General features: G+C 41.7%; 1 protein-coding gene across 1 annotated transcript in view; it reads right to left on the bottom strand.

The window, feature by feature from the left end:
* The window catches only part of PIEZO2 (piezo type mechanosensitive ion channel component 2), a 206,138-nt gene that overhangs the window by 139,205 nt on the left and 54,381 nt on the right, over positions 1 to 12,552 (bottom strand). The gene's annotated exons all lie outside the window — the stretch shown is intronic.

Raw genomic sequence — 12,552 nt, 5'->3', positions numbered from 1 at the left:
ATTGTGGTTGAAAGTCGAGGACTACGTTTATATACAAAGCTTAACCAATGGGAATGCTGCTTGCATCATCTGCCCCACAACAGTTCTGGCTGGCAGTCACCATGTTCATTGACAGGTAGGACATTGCAATGTATGATTTTATATACTATACTTAGATCAGACCGAAGGCGGCATAGGTTCTAGGTTTTCTAGGTCTAGAATTTCAAGTCTGGTAGCATAAGGTATTCTGCAACGAGTAGAGGAGTGGAGAACTCTTCTTGTGAAATATTTCTGGACTTTCTCAACTGTGTTAATATCAGATACGTAATACGAGTTCCAGACTGATGAGCTGTATTCAAGTATTGGTCTAGCAAATGTTTTGTATGCTCTAGTTAGTAGTGTGATAATCATATTTTAATGCAGAATAATGTTCCTGTTCTATGTTCAACATATACATGAAGAGATGTAACCAAATCATGTGGACGTTTTATACAAAAATGTAATTATATTACAAATATGTAAACAATATCATTAGCCCCAAGCCAACCAACTGCTACATATAGATATTGGTTTTTATTTACAGTTAAGACAAACTTCTTCCAGACCAACTTCCATACAACCCGTCATATTTTTTAAAATTGTGATTTTAAAAAAATCACAATTGATATAGAAATAGATAAAGCACCACATTGCAAAATCTGAAAGAGTATGTATTTGATTCATGTAAAAAGAAGCATTTATTTAATTAGTGAAATTGCATATTTTGAGTATCCATGTTGACTTGAACCATCTTTATGTCTGATATTAAGAATGTATATTCAAAATAAAAAATGACCACACAGGAAGCCTCTGTCTCAGGGTCCAACAGTGACCTCTGTGATCTAATGCAACTTCCTCAAACAAGTGAAGGAAGGAAATCATGCTAGGCTGGAAGAAAACATACTTTTGAATCCTGTAGTGAACAATCACAGCAGGGGAAACAGATTATTTAACCTTCAAAGAGTTCTGTAACAGAACAATGACTTCTATTTTCAAAGAGTGTTCGGGTGGTTTCAGATCTGAGACCCAATCATGTTATAAATGCAATACAAGTTATGTATCAACATTTAGTTTGAATTTCAAATATCTATTTAAGTGAATCTTGTTTAGTTGACTGATAGTTCTAAACAAGAGTGACAGAACTGTGGCACCCCCTCTCCCCCAAAGATTCTAGCTTTCATCTGGTAGTAGGGATAATTATCCTAACTAGGAATAATCATGGTTATTGGCTACTATAAAAATATTAAAGGAATTTTGAAAAGAACTATGGAGAATATCAACCATATTCTGTACAAATGATCTCTAAAGGAGTGTTCTGTATTCTGATGCCCTGCAAGTGTGGTGGATACAAACCATCCATATTATTCAGCCACATGTACTCATGAGAGAAACCTACTTATGTGATATACTCTCTGAAATGTATTTAGATAGCACATTGCATTTAAATATAGCACAGTGTAACTATAAAAAAGGAAAAGTCTGCATCAAGACATATCTGCATGGGTTTTGATTCACCAAGGCAACTGCTATCAGCATTGCATTGTTCACATGACCATTTATTTGTGTTGCTTTCTTTGGACTCTAAAAATTAAATGTTCAGAGATGGTGAGTTTGTGGATTCTGCCCAACATGGGCAGGTATGCCCTTCATTTACAAAAGGTTACTTTGTTACCGATCTATTATTCACTTTCTACTATCTTAAAATTCAACATGCCATTCTTTCAAAAACTGAGGAACATCAACCTATCTGCAATGGTTGAAGTTCCTTGAAAGGTGTTGCAGTATAATTGACAGCTTAAAACAGTTACCCAAAAACACAGCATGTTTAAAACAATTCCAGTACAGCTCAATTATTTCATTACTGATGAGCCATGGTGGCACAATGGTCAGAGTGCAGTACTGCAGGCTACTTCTGCTGACTGCTGGCTCACAGCAATTTGGCAGTTCAAATCTCACCAGGCTCAAGGTTGGCTCAGCCTTCCATCCTCCTGAGGTTGGTAAAATTAGGAGCCAAATTGGGGGCAATATGCTGATTCTGTAAACCGCTTAGAGAGGGCTGTAAAGCACTGTAAAGCGGTATATAAGTCTAAGTGCTATTACTATTGCTACTTCTTTTCCAATAGCAAAACATAAAGGATTGTGCCAAAGTAACAGGTTGCTAATTCTAATTATAATACTATGTCTTAAGTATAGAGAATTAAAAAAACATTTGAGAATTTAAAAAGTATGATAGTCATTCTTCTTCTCCCTTGACCATTTATTATGTGGAATAAAATTAACAGCAGTCCAAACAACAGAAATAAGATGTGAATAGTGTATACTTCTTTAATTAAAATCAATATGTCTACCGCAGCACAGAAATTTTTGCCTATATCAAGTAGACACTCTAACAGTAATCTGATTTATAATACTGACAGCACTGCAACTATCAGTGGCACACTTACATTCAGTCTGCTTTCCAGTAACATACTAATTCATTTTTAAGAGCTCACTAAGACAGATTTCTGACTAGTTACAGTATTGTCTATACAATAAATTCTTTTTTGTAGAAAAAAGAAGCACACACACACTAACAGACACTTACCCCTTGATATAATTTGTAAATATTGGAATGGATCTGCCCATTCAGCCAAACTAATAAAAACACATAGCTAACACTCTGGTGGATGCCCTCCCCATTTTTATAGTGGCCTAATAAAACACCAAGCATGAGTCCTTCTTTCTCTTTTTCCTCCACCTTCATCCTCCCAAACTTTAAGAAAACATGAATAATTGAATCACAGCTGTGCTCCATTATAAGTGGAGGCTGTGGCACTTTGGTGTCTGTGCTGGGAGGGGAGATTGCAGTTGTGTGGAGAGCAAGAGAAGATAAAGTTGCAGATGAGAAAAGAAAAAAATGGCAGGACAAGTTGGCTAAGTACAATCCTCTAATGTAGTGGTCACTAACCAGTGGGCTGGGGAGCACTGGTGGTCTGCAAAAATTTTGGTGGTCCACAGAGAAATGTCACCTCCAAAGCACTCCCCAAGGCAATTAATCCAGGCTGCGTGGGAACACAAGGCTGTGCCACCCACATGGCCGGTGGCAACACAAGGCTTGCATCGCTTGCATTGCGAACAACACGAGGTAGTGAGTGGAGGGGGAGAAAGGGGGAGAGGGGACTTGCCCCACTCGCCCCATGCACCTGGCCTGGCCACTGGGCTGCTTCTTTCCGCTTCTTTCTTCTTCTGCTTTTGGCTGCACACAAGGAAAACAGCAAAAGTCTTTCTTTCTCTCCCCCAAACTCTGCCAGAAATGAGTCTTTGGGACCCTGCAAGGCATCCTGCTCCAAGAGGCTGCACTAGCACAACAAGTCTCACAAAGATTCATTTCTGGTGGAGTTTGGGGGAGATAAAGAAAGACTTCTGCTGCTTCTGCTGCTTTTCTTGCATGAAGCCAAAAGTCTCTCTCTCTCTCTCTCCCCCCCTCTGAGAACGGAGCTGGAGACGGTAACCCGCGATTCCAAATAAAGAATAATTGATCAATAGGAAAACGGGGTGGGGAATTTTCCTGCAGACTTTTTGGGGGGATTTTCCCAGGGTCTCTGATCCGCGGGATTTAGAATTATGAGTTTGGTGGTCCCTGAGGTCCAAAAGGTTGGCGACCCCTGCTCTAATGTTTAATTCTTCCCTTTCCTCCTATAGTGCCTAGTGGAAGAGAAGGATCTAAATAGTTCAGGATTCTCCAGCTTAAAAGAAGGTTGCGGGGAGGGTTGGGGGAGGTTGCCTAATCACCATGAGTGAGTTGGGTAGCCATATGCATTTTTTAAATAATAATTTTTGAAAATGCAATAAACAAGCACGTTCTCATAGTATCATCTAAAAAAACAGCAAAGATTCAGTATGACCTATTCTAGTAATGGATGGAATGCAGAGAAGTCAGAAGTCCTTCCAAGAATTCTACAAGTGCTGGTGGCTCTAGAAGTTTAATCAATGTTATGCTCATATATGTATATGAGCCAGAGACCAAGATAAAACATCTATGTGTTTATCAAAAAGAGGCTGATATCAGATACATGTGATTTATAAGATTTGTAAGTTTATTACAGCAAAACAAAATAAAATGTAGCATTTAAAAATTTTTAACAGCACTTCTGCAATGAGAAAGGCACAGAATGCAGACACGGCCTTCTATTGCTCTGCTTGTGCCATGGGATAATAGTGTGCATAAACCAAATAAATAAATAAATAAAAATTAAAAAGCCATGTGAAAAATACTACCATCCATATTTAAAAAATACCCCTCTTCACAAAATAACTTGTAAATATTTTAGTCTTTTAGAGCTTTTAATTAGATTAAATAGCAAACCAAAGTGGTTGTCTTATCATGATCCCATTTGGAGAGAATGCAAAACATGGGGGGTATGTAACTGAGCCCAATTTGTCAAAGAGTTGTGAGATGAGGTCCTTAAATCTGTAAAAAATGAGAATAGCTAGAAAATGTTGGGTCATCTGCCCTAATCTTAATTTGATTTTTCATATTTAACCTTACAAAAAAAAAAAAAAGGCTTTGCCTCCTAAATTGACTATGCCAGAAAATTTTGCAATGCTAGAAAATTTTGTAATGCTACAAAGTAAATATTGTGGAAAATACTTCAACTCAGCAAAATGAATTTTCCCTAATGGTAATTTGTATTCTTTAGTAGATTAGATATGACATTAGATCTAAAAAAGACTAAATGTCAATATAATCAGTTACAACAATTTTGGCCACAAGACATTTAGGGGCTTTGGAATCTCCAAAAACAGTTGATTATCTTAAGGTAAAGACAAGCCACAACAGTACAATAATATAATTTAGTGTGGGGGTTTTTTTGTGTGTGGATGCCATGGATTATTTGAAAAGTGAGTAGATTTTAGATTCAAGGCAAAAACATTATAAAAGCTTCTGGAAACTTGCCCTTAAAACAATTACCTCAACAATTCAAGCTTATTTAGCAGATTTTTTTTTAAAACAGAGATTGGTCATCCTCCCCCAAAGATGCATTTTAAGGATATTTGACAAGAGTGAAAAACATGTAGCGCTGCAGTGTCATATACAAACAATCAGTTTCACGTACTTTCCATCAGTCAGGCAAGCAACACAAAGTATATCCACATGATTCACTCTGCCCCTACAACCAATCCCTATTTGTCTCAGTAACTGGGCCAATAAGTGAGGCTGCCCAAACCAGATTTTGAAGGGCAAATTAAAGTACAGTTATTGGTGAAATTCCTGCTGCTGGGAAAATATCCACCAATCACTTTCCCAGTAAGAGGTGAAAGTCAAGGAGAAAGAAAATATTGACATATAACCTTTGGGTTTAGCAATCTGTCAGAACTTGATGCCACATAGTGGATTGAAGTTCGAAGCCTTTTTCCTTCTGTCTCACTTACTACATGGACCATGTACAGCAGCAATGCTCTTCTCATCTTTTTTTCCCCAAAAGCTCTTACTCTCTGTGCAAATAATCCCCGGATTATCACTCATTCATGCCACCTGTTATTTGTATTTGTCTTCATTCTATCCTTATTCTACCATTTGCTCTCCCAATTACTGCTTGTATGTATTTCTCCCTCATTTGTTTGACCCTCTTACTTAGACAGTCAAGCAAGAGAGTCAAACAAATGATGGAGAATCACGCAAGCAGTATTGGGAGATAAAGTGACTGTCTTCGCGAAGCTCCAGTGCCACGTTATATTAGCAGTTGTACAAGGAACCTGATCATCCTCTTCGCCCAATCAAATGGTCCTGGAGGGGAAAAGACATAGCAGCAAAAGTGGCCAAAAGAAGCAGAATAGAATAGAATAGAATAGAATAGAATAGAATAGAATAGAATAGAATAGAATAGAACAGAACAGAATAGAATAGAATTCTTTATTGGCCAAGGGTGATTGGACACACAAGGAATTTGTCTTTGGTGCATATACTCTCAGTGTACATAAAAAGAAAAAAATACATTAATCTAGAATCATAAAATACAACACTTAGTGATAGTCATAGATTACTAAATAAGCAATCAAATCATACTAGGAAACAAATAAAACAATATAAATTGTAGAGATACAAGCAACAGGGTTATAGTCATAAGTGAGAAGAGATAGGTAATAGGAAGGATGAGAAGAATAATAGCAATACAGTTGCCAACCATATCCCACACTGGTTATAAGCATCATTCATGTACATCTGAAGTTAAGCAATGCAGCTATGATGTGGAGGTAAGAGAAGGGCTGCAACTTGAAGAAATATCCTTTTAAAGGCTGATTAGCACAGTGGTCACCAACTGGTGGGCCGGGGACCACTGATGGGCCATGAGAAAATTTTGGTGGTCAGTAGAGAAATGTCACCCCCAAAGCAATTAATCAAGGCTGCATGGGAACACAAGGCTGCGCCACCCACATGGCCGGCAGGAACACAAGGCTTATGTCACTTGCATTGTGAACAACACAAGGTAGTGAGGGGAGGACAGGACGGAGGGGGGACTTGCCCCATGCGCCTTGCCTGGCCACTGGGCTGCTTCTTTTCGCTTCTTTCTTCTTCTGCTTTTGGCTGCACACAAGGAAAGCAGCAAAAGTCTTTCTTTCTCTCCTCCAAACTCCACCAGAAATGAGTCTTTGGGACCCTGCAAGGCATCCTGCTCCAAGAGGCTGCACCATTCTGGCAGAGTTTGAGGGAGATAAAGAAAGACTTCTGCTGTTTCTGCTGTTTTCTTTGCATGAAGCCAAAAGTCTCTCTCTTTTCTTTCTCTTTCTCTCTCTCTCTCTCTCTCTCTCTTTCTCTCTCTGTCTGTCTGTCTCTCCCCTCCCCCCGAGAATGGAGCTGGAGACAGTATCCTGAAATCCCAAATAAAGAATGATTGATTGGTAGGAAAATGGGATGGGGAATTTTTCTGCATTTTGGGGGGGATTTTCCCAGGGTCTCTGCTTTTTCTGCAGAGAGAGAGAGAGAGATCCGAACTAACTTTGGAGGGCTGGCGGTGATGTTCTCTCTCTCTCTCTCTCCCTCGCTCTCTCTCTCTTTCTCTCTCTCTCTCTCTCACACACACACACACACACACACACACACACACAGGTCCCTCACCCCCACGTACTTTTGAGCTCCGTTCTCAGGGGAGAGAGAGAGAGTATCCTGCAATCCCAAATAAAGAACGATTGATCAGTAGGAAAATGGAGTGGGGGATTTTCCCAGGGTCTCTGCAGAAAAAGCAGAGACCCTGGGAAAAAGGGCGTTGGTACTTACCTGACACGCCCATTCTCTTTGAGCTGTGAAGAGCATCCAGTAGTGGGAGGTGCTTCAGTCTCTGCATGTCTAGGCTGGGCTTAATTTGTGGAACGCTCCTCCTCCTCCACGGGACTCCTCCCCAGTGTTCCCCAGTTTTGGCGAAGACGAGAGAAATAAACACCCTCATCCTCAATGCTCTAACAATTCGGTTGGCCGAAACAGGACCCCACCAGACGGAAAAAGGGTGGGGCTGAATGCTCTTCACAGCTCAAAGAGAATGGGCGTGTCAGGTAAGTACCAACGCCCTTTCTCCCATGAGCTGTTCAGAGCATCCAGTAGTGCGACATACCAAAGCTTGGCCTGTCCTACGGGAGGGACTCCGTCTGGCCTGGAATCCCCTCCTGGTCCCTGTGGACCCGTTGCAGAACTCTTCTGCCAAAGGAGGCCTCAGCAGATGCAAACACATCTATTTTATAATGCCTAATGAATGGCGATGGAGAAGTCCAGGTTGCGGCTCAACAAATTTCAGTTATTGGTGCCTGTGTGGCCCACGCTGCAAATGTTGCGGCACTCCGTGTTGAATGAGCTGTTATGCCCCTGGGCACCTGTAGTGATTGAGTCTGATACGTTTTCGCTATCGCGGCCCATAGCCAACGGCCTATTGTAGAAGATGAGACCTTGCATCCCTGAGTGTTGGGCTGAAACCACACAAATAAGGCTTCCGTTTTTCTGAAAGACGCTGTGTGGTTAATATATATTCACAATGCTCACCTCACATCAAGCCTATGCCATTGTAGTTCCAACCCTTGGGATGGTCTGGGACAAAAATTAGGAAGTATCAGCTCTTGTGCCCTGTGAAAAGCCGAGTTAATTTTGGGTGTAAACATAGGATCAGGACGAAGGACCACCCAGTCAGAATGGAAGACACAAAGATCTTGTCTGATAGACAAAGCTGCAAGTTCCGAAATATGACGAGCGGAAGTGATCACAACAAGGAAAACTACTTTATACATCAGAAATCGGAGACTTGATGATTTCAAGGGTCTGAAAGGGCCCTTAGTGAGTGCAACGAGGACCTTAATAAGGTCCCAGGTGGGATAGTGGTGTACCACTGGTGGGCATAAATTTGTGGCTCCTCGAAGGAAACTCCGTATGCATGGATGATGGGAAAGAGATAGTAGACCTTCACAAGTGAGAACTGATGCCAAGGCTGCCACCTGTCTTTTCAATGTATTAGGTGATAATCCCTTGTCAAGTCCCTCTTGCAAGAACTCTAGGATTGGAGCCACAGATGGAGAGATGGGATCAATTCGAGACTTGGTACACCATTTGCAGAAACTGGACCATGTGGCATTGTAAATGAAAGTTGTTGAGGAGCGTCTGGCGGCTTGGATGGTGGCGATAACTCTGTTGGAAAACTTTTCGCTCCTCAGATAACTCCGCTCAACCTCCAGACGGTCAGGTGCAACCATTGAGGGTCCAGATGTTGAAGGGGTCTCTGGGTTAGCAAGACCCTGTCTGGCGGAATTCTCCATCGTGTTGATACGGATAGACTGCAGAGGTCTGCAAACCACGGCCCTCTGGGCCAGTAAGGAGCTACTAGAAGCAGCTCCGCCCTCTCGTCTAGCAGCTTCTGGATGACATTGGGAAGCAGTGGAAGTGGCAGGAATGCATACAGAAGTCCTGGGGGGCCAACGACAGTGGAGCGAATTGAAGTTCTCCGCTCCTTGCGAGGGGTATCTGGAAAAAAATCTCGGGAGCTGAGCGTTGAGGGGGGAAGCGAACAGATCCACCACCGGCTGTCCAAATGTCCTGACCGCCTCTTGAAACAGGGCCAGATGGAGTCGCCACTCCGATTGATTGATCGTGGCCTTGCTTAGCCAGTCTGCCTGTGTATTCAACAGTCCTGAAATGTGCTCTGCTCTGATGGAAAGTAGGTTGCTCTCCACCCAACGACACAAGTGCTCCGCTTCCCGCATGAGGTGTTTTGACTGTGTGCCCCCGTTTGTTTATGTGAACTTTTGTTGTTACATTGTTGGTCAATATTAGTATGTGTTGATTGCGTACCTGTGGAAGGAAGCTGCAGAGAGCCAGGTGTACTGCTCGAAGCTCCAGCCAGTTTATGCTGCACGATTGTTCTGTGGAGGACCAGTGGCCTTGGGCTGTGAGCGATTGAAAGTGAGCTCCCCATCCAAACAGGCTGGCATCAGTGGTGATGGTAAGTCTGTGGGGCTCTTTGAAGAGACAACCTCTGTTTATGACTGGTCTGGTGACTCTTTTTCCAATTTACTGAGAACCCGTGTAGCTGTAGGGATTGTAATGTGGTCTGAGTATCTCTGAGTGCTTGATGAACGGAAGATGACAAAATTAATATATCATCAAGGTAACACTGGAGTCGCACAGGTACACCTCGGAGATGAGCAGCAAGAGCTGCAAGAACCTTTGTGAAGGTCCTGGGGGCAGATGCTAGTCCGAAAGGGAGAGCCACATATTTGAAATGGTGGTTATCATAACAGAATCTCAAAAATTTATAGTGGGACGGCCGAATAGAAATATGTAGGTACGCCTCCATCAGATCTATAGACGTAAGGACGTCACCCTTTCTGATGCCAAGTAAGATAGATTGCAGGGTGTGCATTTTAAATTTGCAATATACTAAGAAACGGTTAAGACGCTTCAGATCTAATATTGCTCTCCACCCCCCGGAACTTTTGAGAACAACAAAAAGATGTGAATTGAAACCTGGCCCTCGTTGATTGGTAGCTACTGGTTGGATGGCTCGTATGTCCAGTAGATGATGGATAGCTGTTTCCATAAGATTATGTTTAACTAGATCTCTGGAAACAGGGCATGACATGAAAAAGTCTGGGAGAGTGGATTGAAAGTCCAGTGCAAGGCCAAATCTGATCGTGTCTCTGACCCAGGAATCAGACGTTAAGGAGTCCCATTGGTCCACGAATAATTTAAGACGTCCGCCAATGGGGGTCGGGTCCGGGAAGTTATCTTGGACGCCAGAAAGACCTATTTCCTGCTCCTTGAAAGGATCTCTTAGATTGGCCACCCCTTCTGTTCCTATCCCCAAAGTCGGACCTCTCTGGCTGCTGCCCTGGTCTGAATGATGGGGGTCTCTGGTATCTGGGTGAGAATCCCTGATAAAAGGGCCAAAAGGATCCCCTCCGAAAGGACTGAGGGTTTCTAGAATCTGACTTCCGTAAAAAGGAAGGTAGAAGTTTCGGGTTTCGATTAGCAGCGGGTCGAGGGCAGGGCCAAACAGTCTGTCTCCTGCAATAGGAGATGAAGCCAGCTTGCATTTGTGCTTAATGTCCATTTGCCAATGTTTTAACCATAGTAAGTGTTGCGCTGTGACATGTCCTCGGTGGTCCCTGAGGTCCAAAAGGTTGCCGACCCCTGGATTAACAAGATATGATCAAGGTAAAGTACGGTGGAGATGTAAATATATTGTAAATGTAAGTTCCCAATAGCGAAATTCACAAAAAATTAGCCTGAGAAACTATTATGGATAAATGGAATAGTGTTTTACAAGAAGGAATATTTTTCATTTCATCTGAATGAAATGATATTAAGTTTGATAAAACTTTTTTTATTAAAAAGTTTTTCTGTTTTAACAGGATTTAAAAATTAAGCCAGGTCTATTGTTTTTAAATAAAATAACTATTGAAGACTACATGCCATTACGATTACTAGTATTATTTCAATTAAGGGACATGGAAGGCAAGAAAATATGCACACTAATGTCCAACATACGTAAGAAATCCAGATAGAATGGAAAACAGCTGAAGCATCTCTTGCCAGTAGAATAAATAGAACTGGAAGGGAGGGAAAGAAAGAGAAAGATCCAGAATCTGCATACCTAATAGAAGAATCAAATGAAGCAAATTATCTGGAGGCTTGTTATACTATTAAGCCAATAGATCATATGAATAACATTGTCCAAAAATATAACAGAAGTATACAGTAAAGGAAAAGATTTTAGGAATGCCCAAACTAATAGAAGGAAAAACCTGTGCTGTTCTTCTTCCAAAACTTCATTTAATAAATACTACATAACCTGTGATCTGTTGGGTCATCATTTCAATTGTGTCATTATTTCAAAAATATTTACTTACCTAAAGAGAGCAATAAAATGACCTTAGGTGGTCAAAAAAAAATAATAGTGGGATCTGGATCAATTTTCAACTTCCTGTCAATTTCTCACTGACTTTGCCTATAAGAAGCTTGCAGGGAGAAAGCCAATGGGAAAGCTGGCTGGGAAAGTTGCAAGCTGCTAGGGTAAATCTTCCCAATCTGTGCAGTCTCCCCCAGTCCCTCTGTGCACATGCTGCGCTGGCTACTCACACACCAATGCACATTCTTCCTGACCTACAGTATACCCTTCATGCACTCTCCCTGATCCTCACCACATCTCTCACCCATCCCTTTGCTCCTTCCTCACCTGGCATCAGCTACTAACCTGCCTGCTGGCCTTGGATTTACAACTTCCTGCCAGCTTTCTCATTAACTTTGCTTGTGAGTGTCAGCAAACACAACTGAGTTCAGACTTCCTGCTGACTTCCCCATTGACTTGTGGGAAAGTGTCAGGGAGCACTGAAAATCACAATCACATGAACATAGCTGTGTAATGGCATTGAAGCAGCCATAACTTTTCCAAAGTTCAACCTCATGGAAGTATTTGGTTTTGGACACATTCTTTTAGTTTAGCCTGTCCATTTAAGGTACCTTGGTTCAAAAATTGTTGCCTCATATGGCACCATTTTGCCAAGGCTACAAGCAGACAAACAGATACGAGAGTTTTAGCAGTATATGCATCTCCACACATAACTGCCCATGCTGTTACATTTTGCATCAGTGAAAGCTTCTGGATATTCTTCAAGAGTAGCCTGATGTAGAGCATATTACAGTAACTCAATCAGAGGTGACTAGAGCATGGGTGATCATGGGTATAACCTCTCAATCCAGGTTTGGGCACAACATGAAGCTATACAAAGACTCTTTGTACAACCCCATCCAATGCCAAAGATAATATAGTCCTGGAATTGGCAAGACCCAAAACCCAAAGCCACTCAGCTTTGCCAGAGTTCAGCTGAAGACTGTTGTTCCTTATCCAGATCCTCACAGCCTGAGACATCTATTATCCATACATTTGTTTGTTTGTTTAATTTTTATGCTGCCCATCTCCCCTACAAGGTGATTCTGGGCAGCTATTACTCACACCTTACAACTTACACCTCAGAAGTTGCTGCTTCTGAGGGTTAAAAAAATGATAAGAAAGCATGCAC

Source organism: Notechis scutatus, chromosome 3 (assembly GCF_049901735.1).
Source record: "Notechis scutatus isolate UNSWTSFEM ecotype Mainland chromosome 3, rNotScu1.2, whole genome shotgun sequence".
NCBI lineage: Eukaryota > Metazoa > Chordata > Lepidosauria > Squamata > Elapidae > Notechis > Notechis scutatus.
This window is presented reverse-complemented; position numbering and strand designations above follow the sequence as displayed.